Genomic DNA, 25,230 nt, shown 5'->3' with positions numbered 1-25,230 from the left:
CAAGCTGGAATCAAGATTGCCGGGAGAAATATCAATAACCTCAGATATGCAGATGACACCACCCTTATGGCAGAAAGTGAAGAGGAACTAAAAAGCCTCTTGATGAAAGTGAAAGAGGAGAGTGAAAAAGTTGGCTTAAAGCTCAACATTCAGAAAACGAAGATCATGGCATCTGGTCCCATCACTTCATGGCAAATAGATGGGGAGACAGTGGAAACAGTGTCAGACTTTATTTTTTTGGATTCCAAAATCACTGCAGATGGTGACCGCAGCCATGAAATTAAAAGATGCTTACTCCTTGGAAGGAAAGTTATGACCAACCTAGATAGCATATTCAAAAGCAGAGACATTACTTTGCCAACAAAGGTCCGTCTAGTCAAGGCTATGGTTTTTTCAGTGGTCATGTATGGATGTGAGAGTTGGACTGCGAAGAAGGCTGAGTGCTGAAGAATTGATGCTTTTGAACTGTGGCGTTGGAGAAGACTCTTGAGAGTCCCTTGGACTGCAAGGAGATCCAACTAGTCCATTCTAAAGGAGATCAGCCCTGGGTGTTCTTTGGAAGGACTGATGCTAAAGCTAAAACTCCAGTACTTTGGCCACCTCATGCGAAGAGTTGACTCATTGGAAAAGACTCTGATGCTGGGAGGGATTGGGAGCAGGAGGAGAAGGGGACGACAGAGGATGAGATGGTTGGATGGCATCACTGACTCGATGGACATGAGTCTGAGTGAACTCTGGGAGTTGGTGATGGACAGGGAGGCCTGGCGTGCTGAGATTCATGGGGTCGCAAAGAGTCGGACACGACTGAGCGACTGAACTGAACTGAACTGAACTGAATTATCCTTTGCATTATGGACCCTTGAACAACTTTGTGTGTTAGGGGCGCTGACCCTCTCTGCAGTAAAAAAAATCTGTGTATAACTTTAAGTCAATCCTCTATATCTGTTATATTGTGAATTCTTGAATTTAACCAACTGTGGCTAGTGTAGTATTGTAGTACATATTTAGTGGAAAAAAAATCCATGTATAAGTGGACCCACACAGTTCAAACCTGTTGTTCAAGGGTCAACTGTTTATCTGTGATATTAGTAAGATATCTTTTCTTTCATTTATAATTTTATTTATTTAGTCCTATCCTTTTTTCTTGGTAAGTCTGGCTAATGGTTTGTCAATTTTGTCTTTTCCAAAAACCAAAACTCAGTTTCATTTTCTTTTCTGTTGTTTTACTAATCTCTATTTCATTTATTTCTCCCTATGATCTTGTTATTTCCTTTCTTCTGCTAACTTTGCCCTTTGTTCTACTTTTTCTAGTTCCTTGAGGTAAAATGTTAGGTTATTTGAGATTTTTAAAAAATGTAGGCATTTATCGTTATGTAAGTGCCTGACTTTAAGCTTTTGATTGTTAAGGCATTCATTTCAAAAGATATCCATCTTGAATAAACATCTTGGCAACTGCATGACACAATTGATAGCCCAGGGAAGGAATTAGACCACCTCTGCTCCTGAAGTTCACTCTTTCAGAAAGCCCTGGGTAACCTAGATACCTGACCACTTGAGTAACCCTGCTTCTCCCTTTCTGTGCCCTAATCCCTGCTCTTAAGCTTAAATTAACCAATAAAGGGTGAATCTACAAAACTCTGGACACCCCAACCTTAGATTCTTTGAATCCCAATAAAAACAGCCCCCCATGGCTACTCTTTGTCTGCTACCCACTCCAGTACTCTGGCCTGGAGAAGTCCATGGACTGTATGTATAGTCTGTGGGGTTGCAAAGAGTCAGACACGACTGAGTGACTTTCACTTCACATTATTTGACTTAAACGTTATTTGTCTGATAAAAGGGTAGCTGTCCCTACTCATTTTTGGTCTTCATTTGCATAGAATATCTTTTTTTATCCCTTCGCTTTATGCCTATGTGTGTTCTTTTATTTAAAAAAATTATTTATTTGCTTATTTATTTATTGTAGGCTGGATCTTTCTCGCTGTGTGCAGACGTTCTCTAGTTTGGGTAAGTGGGGCTAGTCTCTAGTCGCGGCGTGTGAGCTTCTCTTGTTGCGGAGCCAGGCTCCACGTGCAGCACGGGCCTTCCACGGTTTCCAGGGCGTTCAGGGTTCGATAGCTGCGGTGCAGAGGCTCGGTAGTTGTGGCCAACGGGCTTACTTGCCCTGAGGCACGCGGAATCCTGCCAAACCAGGGATTGCCCCATGTTCCCTGCACTGGCAGGCAGATTCTTCACCACGGGACCACCCGGGAAGTCTGGCCTATGTGTGTTCTTAAAGCTAAAGTGAGTCTCTTGAAGGAAGCATGTAGTTTGACTCTTTTTTTTTTTTTAATTCATACAACTGCTCCATGTGTTTTGATTGAGAATTTAATCCATTTGTATTTAAAGTACTTATTGATAGGTAATGCCCTCAATACGGCATTTTTATTTATTTTTGGTCTTTAAAAGTTATTTACTTTGGGCACTCAGCATTTCTTTTTTGAAGGATAATTGCAGTATTGTATTGGTTTTTGCCATGCATCAACATGGATCAGCCATTGGTATACATATGTTCCCCCCTCTCTGGCATTTCCCTTTTTTTCTGGCCACAGCACGCAAGATCTTAGTTCCCTGACCAGGGTTTGAACCCGTGCTCCCTGCTCCCTGCAGTGGAAGTGCAGAGTCCTAACCATTGGACCACCAGGGAAGTCCCTAATGCCATTAAAAAAAAAAAACAACCAGCAAAAGCAAGTGTATTTGGAAATAGCCATTGGAACTGCAATTCCAGAAATTCAGGCTATGGGAGACTATAAACTAATGCTGTCTTAATACTTGTTTTCTGAATATTTGTAGTTTTTTCCCCTTCTGTTCCTGTTTTCCTTTATGAATTGATGCTTTTCTGTAGTAGTATGCTTTTCTTCCCTTCTTTTTATCTTGTGTGTAACTACTATAGATTTTACCCGAAGCTTCCTTGAAATATCTTATGTGACAGCTTATTTTAAGCTGATAATAACTTAACTTTGATCACTGACAAACTCTGCCCTTTACTCACCTCCATTTTATGTTTTTTAATGTCATAATTTACATCTTTTAATATTGTGTATCCATTAAAAACTTATTGTAGCAGTAGCTAGCTACTTTTTAAATACTTTTATCCTAAAACTTTGTCCTGGAGTTAAGTGCTTGATACACCATCACGTTACAGTTTTAGTTTTCTGAGTATGACTATACACTTACCTTTACTGGGGTATTGTATATTTTCATGTTTTTCTATTACTGATTAGCGTCTTTTTGTTTCAGCATAAAGAACTCGTTTCAGAATTTTTTTGTAAGAAAGTTACAGAGTTCTGAACTCTTTCAGCTTTTGCTTGTTTGGAGAAGCCTTTATTTAGCTTTCATTTCTGAAGGACGACTTTTCTGGGCAAAGTATTCTTGGTGGCAGTCTTTCTCTTTCAGGGCTTTCATTCTGTACTGGCCCACAAGGTTTCTGCTAAGAAATCTGCATGTAGCCTTAGCAGTGGATAAGTTACTTTGTGTGAGAAAAATTTCACTTTTCTGCTTTTAACATTCTCTCTTTAGTTTTGATTTTTGATAGTTCTGTTATAATGTATCTTGAAGAATATAATTTTGGGTGAAATTTTGAGGTGATCTATTTGGACTAAAGCTCAACATTCAGAAAACGAAGATCATGGCATCTGGTCCCATCACTTCATGGCAAATAGATGGGGAAACAGTGGAAACAGTGTCAGACTTTATTTTTGGGGGCTCCAAAATCACTGCAGATGGTGACTGCAGCCATGAAATTAAAAGATGCTTACTCCTTGGAAGGAAAGTTATGACTAGCCTAGATAGCATATTCAAAAGCAGAGACATTATTTTGCCAACAAAGGTCCGTCTAGTCAAGGCTATAGTTTTTCTTGTGGTCATGTATGGATGTGAGAGTTGGACTGTGAAGAAAGCTGAGCGCTGAAGAATTGATACTTTTGAACTGTGGTGTGGGAGAAGCTCTTGAGAGTCCCTTGGACTGCAAGGAGATCCAACCAGTCCATCCTAAAGGAGATCAGTCCTGGGTGTTCATTGGAAGGACTGATGCTAAAGCTGAAACTCCAATACTTCGGCCACCTCATGTGAAGAGTTGACTCATTGGAAAAGACTCTGATGCTGGGAGGGATTAGGGGCAGGAGGAAAATGGGACGACAGAGGATGAGATGGCTGGATGGCATCACCGACTCGATGGACATGAGTTTGAGTAAACTCCGGGAGTTGGTGATGGACAGGGAGGCCTGGCGTGCTGCGATTCGTGGGGTCACAAAGAGTCGGACACGACTGAGCGACTGAACTGAACTGAACTGATTAGCTTCATGAACTTGGATGTCTAAATCACTCCACAGGTTTGGGAATTTTTCAGCCATTCTTTCTTTTTTCTTTAACATTTTTATTTATTTATTTTTATTGAGATATAGTTGACAAATAACATTATATTAGTCTCAGGTATACAAAATAATGGTTTGATATTTATATGTACTGTGAAAGACTTAAGATTTACTCTCTTAGCCATTATTTTTAAAAATAAGCTTTCTAACCTCTTCTTCCTCTCTTCTTCGGGGACACAGTTGTACACAATTATGTGTACATTGTTCACTGATTATTTCTTCTGCATGGTCAAGTTTGTTGTTGAAGCTTTCTGTACAGGTTTCTGTGTGGACATAAGTTTTCAGTTTTTTGGTTATATACCCCAAAGTTAGATCATTAGATTGGTGGTATGCTCAGAAGGGCATTAAAAACACTTCCTCAGGCTCTGTATCACTCTAGAGGGGTGGGATGCAGAGGGAGATGGGAGGGAGGTTCAAAAGAGAGGGGACATATGTATACCTGTGGCTGATTCATGTTGAGGTTTGACAGAAAACAACACAATTCTATAAAGCAATTATCCTTCAATAAAAAAAAATAAAAACAAAAGATGTCCCCCACAGGTTCATGATTTGAAGATGAAACATGTTCTGTGAGACCCCGTGGATTGCTGCTGGATGTCTCAAGTGTCATATCCAAGGAATCATTGCTAAATGTAATGTCAAGAACATTTTCAGCTATGTTTTCTTCTAAGAGGTTAATAATTTAGGTCTCCTGTTTAGTTCCTTACCCATTTGGAGTTAATTTTTGTATCTGGCATTAGGTAAGGGTTCAACTTCATCCTTTGCATGGGGAGATCCAGATTTTCCAGCACTACTTGTTGAAAAGACTGTCTTTTCCACTCTTGAATGGTCTTGGCACCCTTGTTAAAAACCACTTGACCATATATGTGAGAGTTTATCTCTGAGCTCTCTATTCTATTCCATTAGTCTAGACGTCTTTTTAAAAAGTTATTTATTTGGCTGCAGTGGGTCTCCGCTGTGGCTTGTGAACTCTTATCTGCAGCATGTGGGATCCAGTTCCCTGACCAGGGATTGAAACTGGGCCCCCTGCACTGGGAGCTCCCGCTTATCCACTGACACCAAGGAAGTCCTTGTGTGCTTTTTCAGTGCCAGGGCCATGTCATTTTGATTACTGTAGTTTCTACTAAGTTTAGAAATCAGGAAATGTGAATTTTCCAAATGCTTGGTCCTGCTGTGGCTCCTCATGGGACGCAGTTACTGGATGTACTTCTGAAATGTTTTTTCTAAGTTCTCCTTTGTGGAGCAAAGAGAGTATGCCCAACACCGCCATGGGCCCACTGGGGCATGGTTGCTATGTCTGCTGCTGCTGCTGCTAAGTCGCTTCAGTCGTGTCCGACTCTGTGCGACCCCACAGACGGAAGCCCACCAGGCTCCCCCGTCCCTGGGATTCTCCAGGCAAGAACACTGGAGTGGGTTGCCATTTCCTTCTTCAATGCATGAAAGTGAAAAGTGAAAGGGAAGTCGCTCAGTCGTGTCCGACCCTCAGCGACCCCATGGACTGCAGCCTTCCAGGCTCCTCCATCCATGGGATTTTCTAGGCAAGAGTACTGGAGTGGGGTGCCACTGCCTTTCTCCCCAAAGAAGGGGTACAGTTCCAAGCCAGCCACTTCAATCTTCCCAGGTCAGACTGCAAGGGGAACTGGGGCAAAGTCAGGTAGGAGGCAGAGCTCTTGCATTTACCCAAGGATCTGGATTAGGCCCATTCCTGCTCTAGCTGGTTATTGGGAGTTGACTGGCTCCTGCCTTTGTGTGGCTCTTCTGGAGCTCTGATTGTCTGTGGAATAGAACTGCATCTGGCCATTATGGCCTGAGGCAGAGTTTCAAGAGGCTGGCAATAATGGCAGGGTTGTTCTGTTATACTCAATGTGGCAGGGGAAAGCATTTGCTACAGATTTACTTACAGGTGGGGAGAGAGTGAGAGAGTTAATTCCTAGGTAGGTTGATAAGGGGTCGCAAAGAGTCGGACACGACTGAGCGACTGATCTGATCTGATCTGATAGAAATAAACACTGCTTAAGATCAATGGCAGGATTTGGTCTGAAACAGAGTAAATATAGAAGCCTAGGGCAAGGTCACATAATCAGTCAATAATAAAAATTGTCAGGATACAGAGTATGGGTCTGAGAAGAGGCAAGATCAAATCTAAATCAAGTTTAGGGGAAAGGGTGAGGGCAAGGTTGAGGCTTAAGCCAAGGACAAATTTTCAGTCAGTAATAGAGAAGATCAAGATGAATTTAAGGGACAGGACATATGTGAAAAGAGGAATGTGGGGAAAGTCAGTTCACAAAGTCAGATCAAGGCCAAATTATTGGTCACAGAGAAATTGAGGAAGACAGTTAGAGACATGTTGTGTTTGACCAATATCTATGTCAATTTCAAGATTACATCAATTTCAAAGTCAAGTTGACAACAAGATCAAGGTCAAATTCTTAGTCATTATTAGAAATGGTGAAGATAGTATGTTTACTGAGACTATGGTTCTGAAAAGGGTGAAGGTCATAATTAGGCCATGATCAAGTTCAATATCATAAAAGCCCAAATCAGGGAGTTCCCTAGTGGTCTAGTGGTTAGGACTCTGAGCTTTCACTGCTGAGAGTTCAATTCCTTGTCAGGAAAGTAAGATCCCACATACTACATGGCACAGCAAAAAAAAAAAAAAAAAAAAAGCCAAAATCAAGCTCATATTAACAAATTAGTGACAGAAAGGATCCAGATAGTACATAGGAGATACAGTTTGTTTAAAATAAGGGTCGAGGTAAAGTTAAAGGTCAGGGTCAATATTAAGATTGGGGTTGAAGTTAAATTGTTAGTCATAGAGAATGCCAGGATGGTAGTCAAGAACAGATTACAAAACTGGAACAGATAAAGGTCAAGAACAATGCCAGGTGAAGTTCATATTCAGGGTCAGATTCAAGTTTAAGTTTTCAGTCGGGGTAGCAAAGAACACTGAAGAAGGTGAAGGACAGGATTTGGTCTGTATCAGAGTCAATATACAGGTCAAGGTTAAATTAAAATAATCATTCAGTAATACAGTAATGATAGGGACAGAATATGGGCCTGAAAGGGGTCATGGTCAAGGTGAGGTCAAGGTCAAGGTCAAAATCTAAGTTTGGTTCAAACAGTGTTAAAGATATGAAAAGACAGTCTGATATAGGCCATTGGTCTGAAAACGTCTAGGTCAAGGAAAGGTGAAGGTCAAGAGAAAGATTGACAGGTTCCTTGGACCCATTCTTGGCTACTACTTTTAAGAAACAGGGAGGCCAGCTAGAAGGAGAAAAAGACCCCCAGCCCGTACCCCCACCCTAGGGGCCAAAAGGTCCTTTAGCCAGGGCCTGGCAGTGAGGGAAGCAGAAAACCTCCCTGGTGACCCTTGCTCCCAGTTCCTCCCCTAACCTGAAAGCCAACTCTGGGCAGCAGCTCTCTCTTCCTGGCCCAGCCCATGGGCGAGTTCCCTGACAGCCAGCCTCTCCACCAGGACAAGTTCTCTTTTCCCCAAGGGCAGAGTCCTGATCTGAATGGGTGGACAAGGTGGAAGTGAGTATGGAGGGCATCAGTAGGACTGAGCTAGAGGCCCCCGCTTGCACAGGCAGCTTTGGGTGGGAGGGTTAAGTTGGGGCCAGGTAGATGGGGCATTGGCTTCACTGAGGTCCCAGAGGCCGGCAATATTCAGGAGGACACTCTTGGGGCACCCGGCGGAAGTTCCCAATAACAACAGCCATCTAACCTGAATGAGCCGGGTCTCCTCTGCTCTCACAAGCTAAGTGGAGTCACTTCCATCCAGGATACTGAGTGCTTTCCTTTTACTGTCCTCCCCACTCACCCCAGCCAGCCACCAGTCTCACCTCTTGCAGCAGATCAGACAGCGGCTCCTTCAAAACATCACCTGCCCCTCCATCTCCTGGAAAGGGACCACAGTCCACGACACCATTAGCTGCGCGGTACAGTATCCCAGCCCTGAAACCCTGCGGGCCCAGGTCAGACCAACAGGCAGAGTGGGCCCTGGCGTGTGACGCTCGACCCACCTGGAGGGTCCCGAACGGGGCACGGAAGTGCGGAGATGGCCTCCAAGTACTTGCACCTCCAGTCTTTGAAAATGACTGAGCCGTTCATTCCCCTGCGCGGCACAGCCTGGATGATCCCTCTAGAGCCTCCAGCCTCAAGAGACCCTCGCCTAAGGCACCGCCCCCAGATCCGTACCGGTTTCGCTGGAGCTGAAAACTATATGATAGAGGCCGCCAGGTGGCGCCAGACAACCGGCGCGAACGTCAGCGGGGGGAATCCTGATCGCAGGACGGAGAGGAAACACCGCCCGCCCCCTGGATGCCGGGTCCTGGTCCAGGCTCACCTCTGAGCGTGTCTCTCCAGACAAGCGGCAGCAAATGCGTCAGCCTGGGAGCTCAAAGCCTGCGCGGCGTGACCCCAGCAGCAGAAGGGGGACTAGGAAAAATTCTTTTGGGAAAGGTCCCAGAACCACTGTTCACTTCCAGAGACGTCTGCTGGGAAGGGGACAGTCTCCCTACGCGACTGCGCGGCTCTGGGCTCCGGAGGGGAGGTAGAAAAAGTCCCGGAGATAATGCCAGGCAGGGGCGTTCTGCCCATCTTCCTAGACCTGCAGGAGCGCAGATTTGGGTGGGAGGGCATGCACTGTAAACCTGAAATCATGAAAGTACCCCTAGAAACATGGATGAATCATTTTCATTCTACAATATCGGAGAGGAAGTTTTTCCTAAAGCATAAAACGAGACCCAGAAGCCATAAAGGAAATGACTGGTAAACTTGATCACACAAAGTTTAAACAAAGTCTGTCTATTCCACAAGGAAAGTCCAACTGTAGCAGTGGTCAGCGATAGGACACAAGGCATAAAGGGTCTTTCCTTCCCTGGCACTGGCCTGCAGGCTCCACTGAGACAGACACCGGCTCTGCAGCACAGTCCTACCCAGCCATTTGTCAGCCCCCTGTGGGCCCCTCCGCCCAAGTCAGCAACTGTCAGCCCCAACCAGTTAACGGCCCTGTTCTGCCACTGTTCCCGGCCTCAGAAAGCGCCTTCCCACTCTCTGTCTTGTGTATAAAAGCACCCTGATTCCCGAGGGAGATGAGATGGTTCTTAGGCTAGTCTGCCATCTCCGCTGTCTGCTGGCCTTCCGATTAAAGTAATCATTCCTTGCTCCAACAACTCGTCTTGCAATTTATTGGCCTGCCATGGAGTGAGCAGAATGAGCTTGGGCTCAGTAGCAAATTTTGGCAAAGCCAGCCAGGAGCCTTGCTGCTCGTGGTGAGCCGGCCCCAGTTGGGGAATTTTCAGGTAAGGCCTGCAGCTTCCAGGACCATTTCTCCTGAGGATCTTCCCTTCACAATTTCTGTAGCGGCACTGGCTGCCCCAGCGCTTGGCAGTTGGAGCAAGTTGAGATTTAGGAGCTGTCGGGCTCCACATACTAGGGAAAGTTGCTCCCGTGTGTACAGCTGGGAACATATTCTCCTCTCAATTCGTTTGTTTGTTGTTTCAGGGTACCCTTCTGGAGGGCAGAATTGTCATTGGATTTTACCTGCTTTGTGAACTGCTTTGTTTGCTTTTGTTTTTGTGTCTATTCACAATGGAATCTGTTTGTTCCTTTGGTATTGAAATCTGTTCGTGTCTTTGTTTTGTGATTCTTGAACTTATCAAGAGAGGAAATACTCCATCTGTCCCTAAGGACAGCCTTTTGGGTCATATCCTAAATGGCAAGATACAGTTGTGGGCCTATGACTAAGAAAGAGATGATATTCGATTGTAGTGGTGTGTGGTCTCCATATACACTAGAATCAGGGGCGCAATGGCCCTTAAATGGCTCACTTAATTATGATACAATCTCACAAATTTTTTTTTGTGAAAGGGCAGGTAAAAGTGATGAGATTCCGTATGTAGAGGCATTTAGGCTGTTACATCAGGAAGAAAAGAAGTCCGATGGCTGCCACCTTATGGGGCAGCGGTCTTAAAGGGAAGTCAAGGAGAAACCTATTCTACAAGAGGGAGAGGGAGAACATGAGAGTGAGGATTTGCTGTTTCAGAACTTAACCACCCCTCCGACCAACCCAGCTCCTCCACTGGCCAAGCACACTGCACTGGCAGTTGTTCCAGCTGCCCCCACGCCATGGGCATATCCATCGCCTCCTGTTTCCCCTCCTTTTGGAGATGAATTAGAGGTTTCTATGTTAACACCCAGGTCACAGGAGGCTGGTTTGGTATCACCATCCTAGATGTGATAGGGAACCCAATTTGGACTGGAAGCCACTTCTGGAGCAGGGCAAACTCCTTTGTCTGATATCACTTCAGTTCAGTTCAGTTGCTTAGTCGTGTCCAACTCTTTGCAACCCCATGGACTGCAGCACGCCAGGCTTCCCTGTCCATCACTAACTCCCAGAGCTTGCTCAAACTCATGTCCATTGAGTCAGTGATGTCATCCAACCATCTCATCCTCTGTCATCCCCTTCTCCTCCTGCCTTCAATCTTTCCCAGCATCAGGGTCTTTTCCAGTGAATCATTTCTTTGCATCAGCTGGCCAAAGTATTGGAGTTTCAGCTTCAGCATCAGTCCTTCCAATGAATGCTCAGGACTGATTTCCTTGAGGATTGACTGGTTTGATCTCTTTGCAGTCCAAGGGACTCTCAACAGTCTTTTCCAACGCTGCAGTTCAAGAGCATCAATTCTTTTATGATATCACTTAGGAGGCCTTAATGCAGATGGTCACCAGTGGGGTGTCTATGAATACACCAGCCAGTTTCAACTTCAGATTTGTTTAATTGGGAAAACAATGACCCTACTTTATCGAGAGGACCCCCTCCGCACGATGGAACTTTTCACTTCCACCTTTGCCCTTCACCATCCCTCTTGGATAGACATTCATACTCGTATGAATTTGGTGCTCACAGGGGATGAAAGAAGGACAGTCATTGACAAGGCTAGAGACGAAGCACGCCAGCCTTATCTAGCCGATCCAGATGAACTCCAGAAGCAAACCTGGCAGTTCCTATTGCTGAACCTGACTGGGATCCCAACAACGGAAGTATGCCACTCCTAAAGCCTTACAGGAAGTGTATCTTAGCAGGCTTTCGAAAGGCAGTACCTAGGCAACAGAGCTTAAACAAAATTCAGGGGCTACACTAAAAACCCAGTGAAGACCCATAAAAATTTCTAGGAAGAATTTATCAAGCTTGTAGGTGGTACACTGATGCTGACCCTAAGGACCCTGAAAATATAAGAATGGTGACTATGACTTTCACTGGGCAAAGCGCCCCAGATATAAGAAGAAAATGACAAAAGTTAGATGGTGCATTGGGAATGAAACCTTCTCAGTTGGTAGATGTTGCTTTTAAGGTGTTCCATAACAGGGAACAACAACAGAAGCCAAGAGGATGCAAGGTGGAGCGCTACATTATCGGCAGTAGCAGTGGATTCCCAGAGGGCAAGTAACCGGAAGAGAAGTGAGCCACCGCTGGGGAAGGAACGATGCACCTCCTGTAAGGAGGAAGGCCATTGGGAGAGAAACTGCCCTCAGTTAAGGAATAAAAAAAGATAACAACAAAAGAAAGGTGGGAGCTTCTCACATGGTAGAAAGAGGAAGACACTCTGATGATGAACGGAGGGACCTGGGAGCTCCCTTGGACTTGAGATATTTGATTCAAATGTCCCGACAGGAGCCCTGGGTAACTGTGATGGTGGGGAACGAGTTAATTGACTTTCTAATAGATACAGGTGTAGCATACTCCATGGTGAACCAAGGTGGCACAGAAACCATCTCCATCCATCCCAGGCATGGGAGTGTCTGGGGAAAGACAAAATCAGTCCTTCTGACAACCCCTAGAGTGCCAATTAGGGGACTTCACCCTGAAACACAGGTTTTTTTTTTTTTATATATATATATATTCCAGTGTGTGCAAAATTGGTCCTTCTTGCAACCTCTGGGGAAGTACACAATAGTTCCTTCTTATAACCTCTAGAATGCCAATTAGGGGACTATACCCTTAAACACAGTGTTGTTTTTTTTTTTTACCTATCCGGGCATGTCCAGTCCCTCTTTTGGGTAGAGATCTTCTTTGTAAAATAAATTCTCAAGTAACTTTTTCTCTAGGGCAGTTTGATATCAGAATCCCTCCAGACTATGCTTTAAGCCTATAGATGGCACTCATGGATGCTCCTGAAGAGGAGACAACCTTTTCCCACTGAGATCTATGAAAAGGTAAGGCCAGAAGTGTGGGTTAATGGCACCCCTGGGAAGGCCAAGAATGCATGGCCAATACAAATTTCATTAAAAAAAAATGCTAGGACACCTACTTTAAAGCAATACCTTTTGAGACAAGAGGGCCGAAAGGGAATACAGACAATTCTCAAGGAGTTTTTGAAAATGGGACTGATTAAACCTTGCATGTCCCCATGTGGGCTTCTCTTGTGGCTCAGATGGTAAAGAATCTGCCTGCAATGCAGGGGACCTGGGTTTGATCCCTGGGTTGGGAAGATCCCCTGGAGTAGAGCATGACAACCCACCCCAGGATTCTTGCCTGGAGAATCCCCCTGGACAGAGGAGCCTGGTGGGCTACAGTCCATGGGGTCACAATCTTATAGCCACGCATTCCGGGAAACAAACTCGCTCAGAAGGACAATGCAGATAGTGGAGTGCAGTTTATTACACCGGCGGGCCCAAGGCAGAGTCTCCTCTTAGCCAAGGACTCTGACCGACTTCTGTGAAAACCTTTTATACCTTAAGTGTACTGCTCAAGCCCACATCCCCAAATTCCTTAAACCTAGCCTGAAAAATGTCAAAGGGAGATACAATCAGGTTACAGGCATGATTCATAATCAGAAGGGTCAGCTGGTTATACACTGTGGCCTATACCAATGGGTGCCATCAAGATTACAAAGATGACTGACCACATAGGGGACCATTACATTCTTTTTGGCGATGGGAAATCTCGGTATGGAATCTGGTGTTTATCAGTCCGGGAGGCCAGTTCGGCTGTAGGTATGTTATCTCCATGGCTACCAGGCACATGGTCCAAAGTTCACTGAAAGTGCAAGATGGAGTTTCCTTCTTTTTCAAGATGGAGTTTCCTTCTTTTTCAGATGGAGTCGGCTCAGCCTGTTCCTTTCCTCCCTCAGCAGAGAGTCGGACACGACTGAGTTACTAAGCACATAGGGGTGTTTTTGAAAATAGGACTGATTAAACCTTACAGGTCCCCATATAACACCCCTAGCATCCTGGTCAAAAAGCTGAACTCAACAGAGTAACACTTTGTCCAAGAGTTGAGAACTATTAATGAAATAGTCCAAGATTTGCACCCAGTGGTACCTAATTCATATACTCTGCTTACAACTATTTTGGGAGAATATAGCTGGTTCTGTTTTGGACTTGCAAAATGCTTTTTTCTGCATTCCTATTGCAGAAGAATCACAGCAGCTTTTTGCTTTTGAATGGCAGGATCCAGAAACACATGTAATCTGACAGTATTGTTGCACCATCCTGCCTCAAGGATTTAAGAATTCTCCTACCTTGTTTGGGGAAATGCTGGCAATGGACCTTAGAAACTTGATATAGGCTAAAGGACTCATGTTCCAATATGGGGATAACTTGCTCATAGTAAGCCCTATTTATGATAAGTGTCTGCTGCTGCTGCTAAGTCTCTTCAGTCGTGTCTGACTCTGTTTGACCCCATAGACGGCAGCCCACCAGGCTCCCCTGTCCCCGGGATTCTTCAGGCAAGAATACTGGAGTGGGTTGCCATTTCCTTCTCCAATGCATGAAAGGGAAAAGTGAAAGTGAAGTAGCTCAGTTGTGTCCAACTCTTAGCGACCCCATGGACTGCAGCCTACCAGGCTCCTCTGTCCATGGGATTTTCCAGGCCAGAAAACCCACTGAAGTGGGTTGCCATTACCTTCTCTGTGATAAGTGTCTACTAAATACCATCAGAACTGTGAACTATTTGGCAGGTTGTGGATATAAGGTTTCCCAGAAAAAGGCCCAAGTATGTAAGCAACATGTCAAACATCTAGGTTTTTCCATTTCCAAAGGACAGTGGGGTCTTTTACCTGACAGAAAATGGGCAGTTGGAGGCTTGAGAATACCCAAGACTTGTAGATAACTGAGAGGGTCTCTGGGAATGGCAGGGTTCTGTTGGATCTGGATCTCAAACTATGAGCTCATAGTAAAGCCCCTCTATGAGGCTTTAAATGGCTATGATTTTGAGCCCCTTACTTGGACTAGCAGATGCCAAGCAGCCTTTGAAACCATAAAGACAGTGTTAGTTTCAGCTCCTGCTTTAGTGCTGCCAGACTTAAAGAAGCCTTTCAGACTGTATGTTCATAGGAGTGTTAATGCGAACTTTGGGAAACACCCGCCGACATGTTGCCTCCTCCTGAAAACAACTAGAACAGACCATTAAGGGATGGCCCCTTTGGCTTCTAGTTGTAGCGGCTACTTGTGACATACTTCTGGAAGCTGAGACGTCTCCCCCAAGGCAGCCCACCACTGTGTGTGTCCCTCACCGCATCCTTTCTTTGCTGGAACAAAGAGGTGGCTATTGGCTGACTTCTGGGAGAATGGGAAAATACCACACCATTCTCCTGGACCATCTGAAAGTGAGACTTCAATGCTCCTCAGCCCTAAATCCAGCCACATTGCTGCCGATTGATGGTGCACGATCCCCAGAGCACGCCTGCCCACACGTCATGGAGCTGGCATGCTCTAGCAGACTGGACTTAATGCATCAACCTTTGGCTAAGCCAGATGAGGACGTGTTGACCAATGGAAGCAGCTTTGTGGGCTGAGGTAGGCGATGCACTGGGTGCGTGGTGATAACCCTTACAGACATCGTGGAAGCAAAGCCCTGTCCCCAGGAGCCCAGCTCAGAAGGCAGAGACTACTGCTCTGACAAGAGCCCTACTACTCAGTAAAGGCAAGCGGGTGAGTATATACATAGCCTCTCACTATGCGTAGCGCACGCATAAGGGGCAATGTGGAGAGAAAGCAGACTCCTCACTTCAAACAATAAAGACAGCAACCATGCTTCCAAGATCCTGTTGCTGTTAGAAGCAGTCTATAAGCCCTCACAAGTGGCTGTAATGCACTTCCCAGGCCACCGACCTGGTGACTCAGAGGCAAAGAATCTGCCTGCAATGCAGGAGGCCTGGGTTTGATCCTTCGGTCAGGAAGATCCCCTGGAGAAGGGAATGGCACCCCACTCCAGTATTCTTGCCTGGAAAAATCCTATGGACAGCAGAGCCTGCGGGCTACAGTCCATGGGGTTGCCAACAGTCGGACAGGACTGAGTGACTAACACTTAATATATAATAAAAGGCAACCAGCTAGCTGACCAATCTGCAAACAAAGCAGCGAAGGAAGGGAATTATTAAGCCACGATAGGGTCACTACTCCCGTAGATTAGCTTGTCAAGATACCAGCCAGTATATTCAGAAAAGGGCAAAGAGAGAGCCAAGGAGTGGGGATTCACTCTTGAACACACTCCACCTTATTGGAAATGTAATGCACAAGGAAGTGCTTTGATTCTTGAGGCCTCCTGAACACTGTGCTCCAGCACATTCATAACAGTACCCATGACAGGAGAGATGCTACTTTACAATGGATTCAGAAATATACAATGGGTCCTAGGAAAGACCCCATGCTGGGAAAGATTGAAGGCAGGAGGAGAAGCAGACAATAGAGGATGAGATGGTAGGATGGCATCACAGACTCAATGAACATGAGTTTGAGCAAGCTCCGGGGGATGGTGAAGGACAGGGAAGCCTGGCGTGCTGCAGTCATATATGCAGACCTCTGCATGGGGTTGCAGAGTTGGACATGACTGAGCAACTCAGCAACAACCACCTACAAAGGACCATTTACTGAGTCACTCAAAATTGCATGATTTGTGCAAAAAAACTAACCCAAAGACTGAGGGACTGAACAACAACCCAAGACCCCAGTTAAGCAAAGATACTCTTATCAGACAGGACATTCCAAGGACTTAGAGATTCCCTCCCAGGGGCCAAACGAGGCCAGACCTGTCTTGGAGTGTGCAGGTTCTGTGCTGGACTCAAGATTGCCAGAAATATCAATAATTTCAGATATGCAGATGACACCACTCTTATGGCAGAAAGCAAAGAGGAGCTAAAGAGCCTCTTGATGAGGGTGAAAGAGGAGAGTGAAAATGCTGGCTTAAAACTCAACATTCAAAAAATGAAGATCATCACATCTAGTCCCATCACTTCATGGGAAATAGGTGGGGAAACAGTGGAAACAGTGACAGACTTTGTTTTCTCGGACTCCAGTATCACTGCAGATGGTGACTGCAGCCATGAAATTAAAAGATGTTTGCTTCTTGGAAGAAAAGCTATGACAAACCTAAACAGTGTATTAAAAAGCAGAGACATCGCTTTGCTGACAAAGGTCCATGTAGTCAAAGCTATGGTTTTTCCAGTAGTCATGTACAGATGTGAGAGTTGGAGCATAAAAAAGTCTGAGTGCCAAAGAATTGATGCTTTCAAACTGTGGTGTTGGAGAAGACTCTTGAGAGTCCCTTGGACTGCAAGGAGATCAAACCAGTCAAGCCTAAAGGGAATCAGTCCTGAATATTCACTGGAAGGACCGATGCTGACTCAGAAGCTCCAATACTTTGGCCACCTGATGCGAAGAGCCGACTCATTGGAAAAGACCCTGATGCTGGAAAGATTGAGGGCAGGAGGAGAAGGGGAAGACAGAAGACGAGATGGTTGGGTGGCATCATCGACTATCGATGAGTCTGAGAAAACTCCACAAAATAGTGAAGGACAGGGAAACCTGGTGTGCTGCAGTCCATGGAGTCGCAAACAGTAGGACACGACTGAACAACAACATAGTTTAAATTTATTTATTTTTGGCTGTGTTGGGTCTTCGTGGCTGCTTGGGCTTTTCTCTGGTTGTGGAGAACGGGGGTCACTCTCTAACTGCAGTGCGTGGGCTTCTCTTTGCGGTGGCTTCTCTTGTTGCGGAATGCAGGCTCTAGGGCATGCGAGCTTTAGTAACTGTGGCTCCTTGTCTTGCCCAATAGTTGTGGCACACAAGCTTAGTCACTCTACGGCATGTGGGATCTTCATGTATCAGGGGTCAAATCTGTGTCTTCTGCATTGGCAGGTGGACTCTTCACCTGTTTAGGAGTGTGCAGGTTATGAACATCCCAGACCTTGACCACAGAGCCACCCAGGAAGCCCTAAATGAATTTTAAGACTTAAGCAAATGAAAAGATATCCTGAGTTCACGCTTTGGAACACATAATATTGCTAAGATGACAGTAAAGTAATATACAGATTCAATGCTATTCCTATCAAAATTGCAGTGGTTTTTTATTTGTTGTTGTTAGAAAATACCCAACATAAAATATAGAGTTTGAAGGGAGCCCAAAGAACCAAAACAGCCTGGAATAAGAAGCATAATTAGAGAACTCACATTTCCAGATTTTATTTTATTTTTTTATTTTTCTAATATAAAATTTTTAATTATAATTGGAGGCTAATTACAGTATTGTAGTGGTTTTGCCATACATTGACATGAATCCGCCACGGGTGTACATGTGCTCCCTATCCTGAACTCCCCTCCCACCTCCCTCCTCATCCCATCCCTCTGGGTCATCCCAGTGCACCAGCCCTGAGCACCCTGTCTCATGCATCGAACCTAGACTGGCGATCTGTTTCACATATGATAATATACATGTTTCAATGCTATTCTCTCGAATAATCCTACCCTCACGCTCTCCCACAGAGTCCAAAAGACTGTTCTTAAAAAGACTGTCCAAAAGACAGATTTTAAAACTTAACTTCTAGGCCACAGTAATCAGAACAGTGTGCTACTGACATAAAGATAGACACAGACAAGTGGACAGAATAGGGGGACTAGAAATAAAACCTCAGGTATACGATCAATTAATTTTCAACATGGATATTAAGACTATCCAGTGAGACTATTCATTCTTTTTTTTAAATTTTATTTTATTTTTAAACTTTACATAATTGTATTAGTTTTGCCAAATATCAAAATGAATCCGCCACAGGTATACATGTGTTCCCCATCCTGAACCCTCCTCCCTCCTCCCTCCCCATACCATCCCTCTGGGTCGTCCCAGTGCACTAGCCCCAAGCATCCAGTGAGACTATTCATTCTTGTCCACAAATTATGGTGGGCAAACTGGACATCCACAGGAAAAAAATGTGGTTGGGCTCTTACCTCACATATACACAACGATTAACTCATAAAGGATCAAGACTTAAATGTAAGAGCTAAAACTACAAAAATCTTGGGGAAAAAACATAGAGGGAAAATCTTCATGATCTTGGATTTGACAATGATAAATTAGACATCAGGAAAATTAAAAACTTTTATGCATCCCTTATGTCATTTAAAAGAGATTAATATCTGATGTATACCAAGACTCATAACTCAACAACAAGAAGACAAAAATATCTAATTTCAAAGTAAGCAAATAGTTTATTTATGGAAGTATTTAATCTCCCCAAAGAAAAAATCATTTGCCTTTCTGTGTGTTGCCTTTTCATTCTCTTGATAGTGTCCTTTGATGCATAAAAGATTTTAATTTTCATGATGTCTAATTTATCTATTTTTTAATTTCATCATGCCTATGCTTTTGATCTTATACTTAAGAAATTACTGTTGTGATGAGTAGGAACTCATTGGTTCTGTTGATTATTTTTGTGCAAAGAAATCTGAAGTCAGTGCTTATCTCGTTGGCCAGGGCACTACATGAATTTTAGCTTCCTTTTGTTTTTCAGGCTGATTGGTTTATTTCAGGATGTAACATTTGGATAGCTCTACCAAATTACAAAAAGAAATTAAAATAATAAATAAATTTGCTTATATTATCAAGTTTGTGCATTCTGCCACTTATTGTGTGGTAATCAATTACAGTTCAGTTTTGGTTTATTACCTCAGATTCTAGCATTTATATTTCTTTTTATTTAATTTAGCAGAGATTTGGAAGCTCCAACATAAATTATAGGTCAAAAGATGCCTCAGAAGAAAGAAATTGCTCTCTGTGTTGCTATGCTTTAACTAGTGACATAAAATTTTTTGTTTTCTAGCAACTGAAAATAACACTGGATTTCCTTTCTCCTCTAGTATTGTTGAGCTTTGTATAAACACTTATGAAAGTTAGGAAGAGATATTTGTGACCTCGGGTGGTGACTAAATAAAAACACCTCCACATTTATCAAGAGAACCCCCTGCAACTCAGAGAGTAATTTGCTATTCCTCTGGACAAATCAGAAAGTTCACTGTGCACAAAAAGTTTTATAGTCCATGGGGATAAAGTACGCCCTGCCTACTGGAATCCTGGACCCAGGCACACACCTGCATCGCAGTTCATCAGAGGAATCCTTTGAACACTGAAAGCTCAGACTCAATAAGTCCCCTCCCTGTCTGCAGCTCTTGCATGAAGGGAGAGAACTGGCCATTCTTTGTAAGAACTGACTTTCCTCGATCCTTCTGGCTTTGAAAATTTTCTTTCTTTTTATTTTTTAAAAACAATTTAAAAAGTTATTTATTTTACATTGGAGGCTAATTAACAATATTGTGGCAGTTTTTGCCATACATTGACATGAATCAGCCAAGAGTGTACACGAGTCTCCCATCCTGAACCCCCGTCCCACCTCCTTCCCCATCCCATCCCTCTGGGTTATCCCAGTGCACCGGCTTTGAGTGCCCTGCTTCACGCGTCAAACTTGGGCTGGCCATCTGTTTCACACATGGTAGTATACATGTTTCAATGCTGTTCTCTCAAATCATCCCACCCTCGCCTTCTCCCACAGAGCCCAAAAGTCTGTTCTTTGCATCTGTGTCTCTTTTGCTATCTTGCATACAGGGTCATTGTTACCATCTTTCTAAATTCCATATATATGTGTTAATATACTGTATTGGTGTTTTTCTTTCTGGCTTACTTCACTCTGTATAATAGGCTCCAGTTTTATCCGCCTCATTAGAACTGACTCAAATGCGTTCTTTTTTTATAGTTGACTAATATTCCATTGTGTGTATGTACTACAGCTCTCTTATCCATTCACCTGCCAATTGAAATTTTTCTTATGCTTTTTTCCTTGTCATTTGTTTTCTATTCCATTTCTCTCATCTCTGTTTTCTGCTATTCCTTTTATTCTGCTGTTTTCTCCCTTTCATTTCTCTTCGTCTGTAGTTCTCATTGCTCTGATTAATATATATTTTTTCCACTTTATAGTCTTCAAACTCACTTATTATATTGATATTTATTTTTAATTTATCAATCTTAAATTTAAAAAAATAGAGAATAATTACTTTACAATATTGTGATTGTTTTTGCCATACAACAACATGAATTGACATTAGGTATACATATATCGCCTCCCTCTTGAAACCCCTCCCCACCTCCCTCCCCTGCCCACCCCTTCATGTTGTCATAGAGCACTGGCTTCCCCGCATCACACACTGAACTCCCACTGACTGTCTGTTTTACATATGGTAATCTATATGTTTCAATGCTATTCTCTCAAAGCATCCCACCCTCTCCTTCCCCTACTGTGTCCAAAAGTCTGTTCTTCATGTCTGTGTCTCCTTTGTTGCCCTGCATGTAGGATTGTTAGTACTATCTTTCTAGATTATATATATATATATGTTAATATTTGATATTTGTCTTTCTCTGACTTCCCTCTATATGATAGGCTCTAGGTTCCTTCACCTCAATAGAACTGACTCAAATGCATTTCTTTTTATAGCTGAGTAATATTCCATTCACTGAAGATGGTGACTGCCCCCATGAAATTAAAAGACGCTTACTCCTTGGAAGGAAAGTTATGATCAACCTAGATAGCATATTCAAAAGCAGAGACATTACTTTGCCAATAAAGGTCCGTCTAGTCAAGGCTATGGTTTTTCCTGTGGTCATGTATGGATGTGAGAGTTGGACTGTGAAGAAAGCTGAGTACCGAAGAATTGATGCTTTTGAACTGTGGTGTTGGAAAAGACTCTTGAGAGTCTCTTGGACTACAAGGAGATACAACCAATCCATTCTGAAGGAGATCAGCCCTGGGATTTCTTTGGAAGGAATGATGCTAAAGCTGAAACTCCAGTACTTTGGCCACCTCATGCGAAGAGGTGACTCATTGGAAAAGACTCTGATGCTGGGAGGGATTGGGGGCAGGAGGAGAAGGGGACAACAGAGGATGAGATGGCTGGATGGCATCACTGACTCGATGGACCTGAGTCTGAGTGAACTCCGGGAGTTGGTGATGGACAGGGAGGCCTGGCGTGCTGCAATTCATGAGGTTGCAAAGAGTCGGACACGACTGAGTGACTGAACTGAACTGTATTCCATTGTATATATGCACCACATCTTCTTTATCCATTTATGTCCATTTATGGACATCTAGGTTGCTTCATGTCCTAGGTATTGTAAATAGTGCTGCGATGAGCATTGGGGTGCATGTGTCTCTTTTCAATTCTGGTTTCCTCAGCGTATATTCCCAGTAGTGGGATTGCTAGGTTGTGTGGTGGTTTTATTCCTAGTTTTTTAAGGAACCTCCATACTGTTCTCCATAGCGGCTGGATCAGTTTGCATTCCCACCAACACTGTAAGAAGGTTCTCATTTCTCCACACCTTCTCCAGCGTTTATTGCTTGTAGACTTTTTGATGATGGTCATTTTGACTGATGTGAGATAATACCTCATTGCATTTCTCTAATAATGAGTAATGTTGAGCATCTTTTCATGTGTTTATTGGCCATCTATATGTCTTCTTTGGATATATATGTGTTTAGGACTTCTGCCCACTTTTTTTTTTTCTGACCACTTTTTGATTGGGTTGTTTGTTTTTCTGGTATTGAACTGTATGAGCTACTTGTAATTTATCAACTTTTTAATAAGTGTTTATATCCTTTCTAACCTTCCACCTTCTTTGAATGCTTTAGTTAATCTTCATTTCTGCTGTTAATTTATTTATTCCTTTGTGACCTTAAATTCCTCTTGGATTCCTTCCTGCTTTTCCTTTTATCTGCCAGTTATAATATTCCCTCTCTGTCTTCTATGCCTTCATTTTGTTTTCTTAATTGTATATACATATTTTTCTTTCTATCATACTTTTGCATTCTTTAACGTAGTTTTCTATGTTTCTTCATTCCTCTATAATGACCTTTCTCATATTACTAAACATCTTTTCATATCACTCATATGTGTTGTTTACTCTTATATATGGTCTGATTTTTTGAAATTCAAAAATTTTAGCAATTTTATTTTTATTCTGATTCTTTCCTGTGTGTATTTCTTTTTATGTACAATTCTTCCAAACCTATTTTTATAAGGTGAAATTACCAAACTGTTAAGGACAACTCTATGGAAAAATATTGTGTGATACATAGTTTGGAAATTATTTAAAAATCAAGGAAACTTGCTGTACAAATTTCAGCTCTTTCCTAAGTTCACATACAGTCTCTTTATTTTTTAAATTAAATGTAGTAGTCCCAAATTCAGATTCATAAATTAATTTTAAAAAGTAAACTGCTGCTTTTCTTTTTTTTATGATATTATACATGTTTTAATGCCATTCTCCTGAATTATCCCCCCTTCCCTCTCCCACAGAGTCCAAAAGACTGTTCTATACATCTGTGTCTCTTTTGCTGTCTCTCATACAGGGTTGTCATTACCATCTTTCTAAATTCTATATATATGTGTTAGTATACTGTATTGGTGTTTTTCTTTCTGTCTTACTTCACTCTGTATAATAGGCTCCAGTTTCATCCACCTCATTAGAACTGATTCAAATGTATTCTTTTTAATGGCTGAGCAATACTCCATTATGTATATGTACCACAGCTTTCTTATCCATTCTTCTGCTGATGGACATCTAGGTTGCTTCCATGTCCTGGCTATTGTAAAACAGTGCTGCGATGAACATTGGGGTACACGTGTCTCTTTCCCTTCTGGTTTCCTCAGTGTGTATGCCCAGCAGTGGGATTGCTGGGTCGTATGGCAGTTCTATTTCCAGTTTTTTAAGGAATCTCCACATTGTTCTCCATAGTGGCTGTACTAGTTTGCATTCCCACCAACAGTGTAAGAAGGTTCCCTTTTCTCCACACCCTCTCCAGCATTTATTGCTTGTAGACTTTTGGATAGCAGCCATTCTGACTGGTGTGAAATGGTACCTCACTGTGGTTTTGATTTGCATTTCTCTGATAATGAGTGATGTTGAGCATCTTTTCATTTGTTTGTTAGCCATCTGTAAGTCTTCTTTGGACAAATATCTGTTTAGTTCTTTGGCCCATTTTTTGATTGGGTCGTTTATTCTTTTGGAATTGAGCTGTAGGAGTTGCCTGTATATTTTTGAGATTAGTTGTCAGTTGCTTCACTTGCTATTATTTTCTCCCATTCTGAAGGCTGTCTTTTCACCTTGCTTATAGTTTCTTTTGTTGTGCATAAGCTTTTAATTTTAATTAGATCCCATTTGTTTATTTTTGCTTTTATTTCCAATATTCTGGGAGGTGGGTCATAGAGGATCCTGCTGTGATGTATGTCGGAGAGTGTTTTGCCTATGTTCTCCTCTAAGAGTTTTATAGTTTCTGGTCTTATGTTTAGATCTTTAATCCATTTTGAGTTTATTTTTGTGTATGGTGTTAGAAAGTGGTCTAGTTTCATTCTTTTACAAGTGGTTGACCAGTTTTCCCAGCACCATTTGTTAAAGAGATTGTCTTTTCTCCATTGTATATTCTTGCCTCCTTTGTCAAAGAGAAGGTGTCCATAGGTGCATGGGTTTATCTCTGGCTTTCTATTTTGTTCCATTGATCTATATTTCTGTCTTTGTGCCAGTACCATACTGTCTTGATGACTGTGGCTTTGTAGTAGAGCCTGAAGTCAGGCAGGTTGATTCCTCCAGTTCCATTCTTCTTTCTCAAGATTGCTTTGGCTATTCAAGGTTTTTTGTATTTCCATAGAAATTGTGAAATTATTTGTTCTAGCTCTGTGAAAAATACCATTGGTAGCTTATAGGGATTGCATTGAATATATAGATTGCTTTGGGTAATATACTCATTTTCACTATATTGATTCTTCTGATCCATGAACATGGTATATTTCTCCATATATTAGTGTCCTCTTTGATTTCTTTCATCAGTATTTTATAGTTTTCTATATATAGTTTCTTTAGGTAGATATATTCCTAAGTATTTTATTCTTTTCATTGCAATGGTGAATGGTGCTGCTTTTCTTATATGTGCATTTCTATATTTGTATGATTCTTAATTATACAAATTTGTATAAATTTAGGGTATTTCTCAGGTGTGTGCCACAAACAATGTTAAGAGTCATTTCAGAAGCAACAGCCGAGTTCTGTTATAATCAAATAAAAATTACACAAACACATACACATACATTCTATTTTGCCTTATCTATCTGTATATAATTTATTTATCTCTAGCAAAACAGAGTGATCAGCAGTGACTTTCCAGTATAAAATATATCACATCAGGACAACCTGTGATTGGAGATATGGAATTGAAGTATATGTTCAACAAGTGTAAGAAATGACGTAAAATACTAACTTCATACTCTATGAGGTTGAATTATGAAAGCATGAAACTATTTCATGTAGTAAATCAATAATCATACCACATCAGAATTATTATTTTTTGCAGCTGTATAAAGTAATGATAAAGCATTTATGTCAATTTCATAACCGTGAGGGGTCTTTCTTTTAAAGCATCACAGGAAAGCATGAAGATCTGAAATGGACTCAGGACATCACTTTAGGGAGGAGGAAACTGATCTGGAAATGAACAAGAGGGGCCAG

At 42.6% G+C, this 25,230-nt stretch overlaps 1 long non-coding RNA gene across 1 annotated transcript; it reads left to right on the top strand.

The window, feature by feature from the left end:
* Positions 1-1,783: 1,783 nt before the first annotated feature.
* Positions 1,784-19,258, top strand: LOC133250331 (uncharacterized). The gene is made up of 3 exons (XR_009737307.1): positions 1,784-4,370; positions 4,953-5,044; positions 8,238-19,258. It is a non-coding gene; the product is annotated as an uncharacterized LOC133250331 (long non-coding RNA).
* The last annotated feature ends 5,972 nt before the right edge of the window (positions 19,259-25,230 follow it).

The sequence above is a fragment of the Bos javanicus genome, chromosome 7, assembly GCF_032452875.1.
Source record: "Bos javanicus breed banteng chromosome 7, ARS-OSU_banteng_1.0, whole genome shotgun sequence".
Lineage (NCBI taxonomy): Eukaryota > Metazoa > Chordata > Mammalia > Artiodactyla > Bovidae > Bos > Bos javanicus.
Note: the sequence above shows the minus strand (reverse complement) of the source record. Positions and strands in the feature narration are given on the sequence as shown.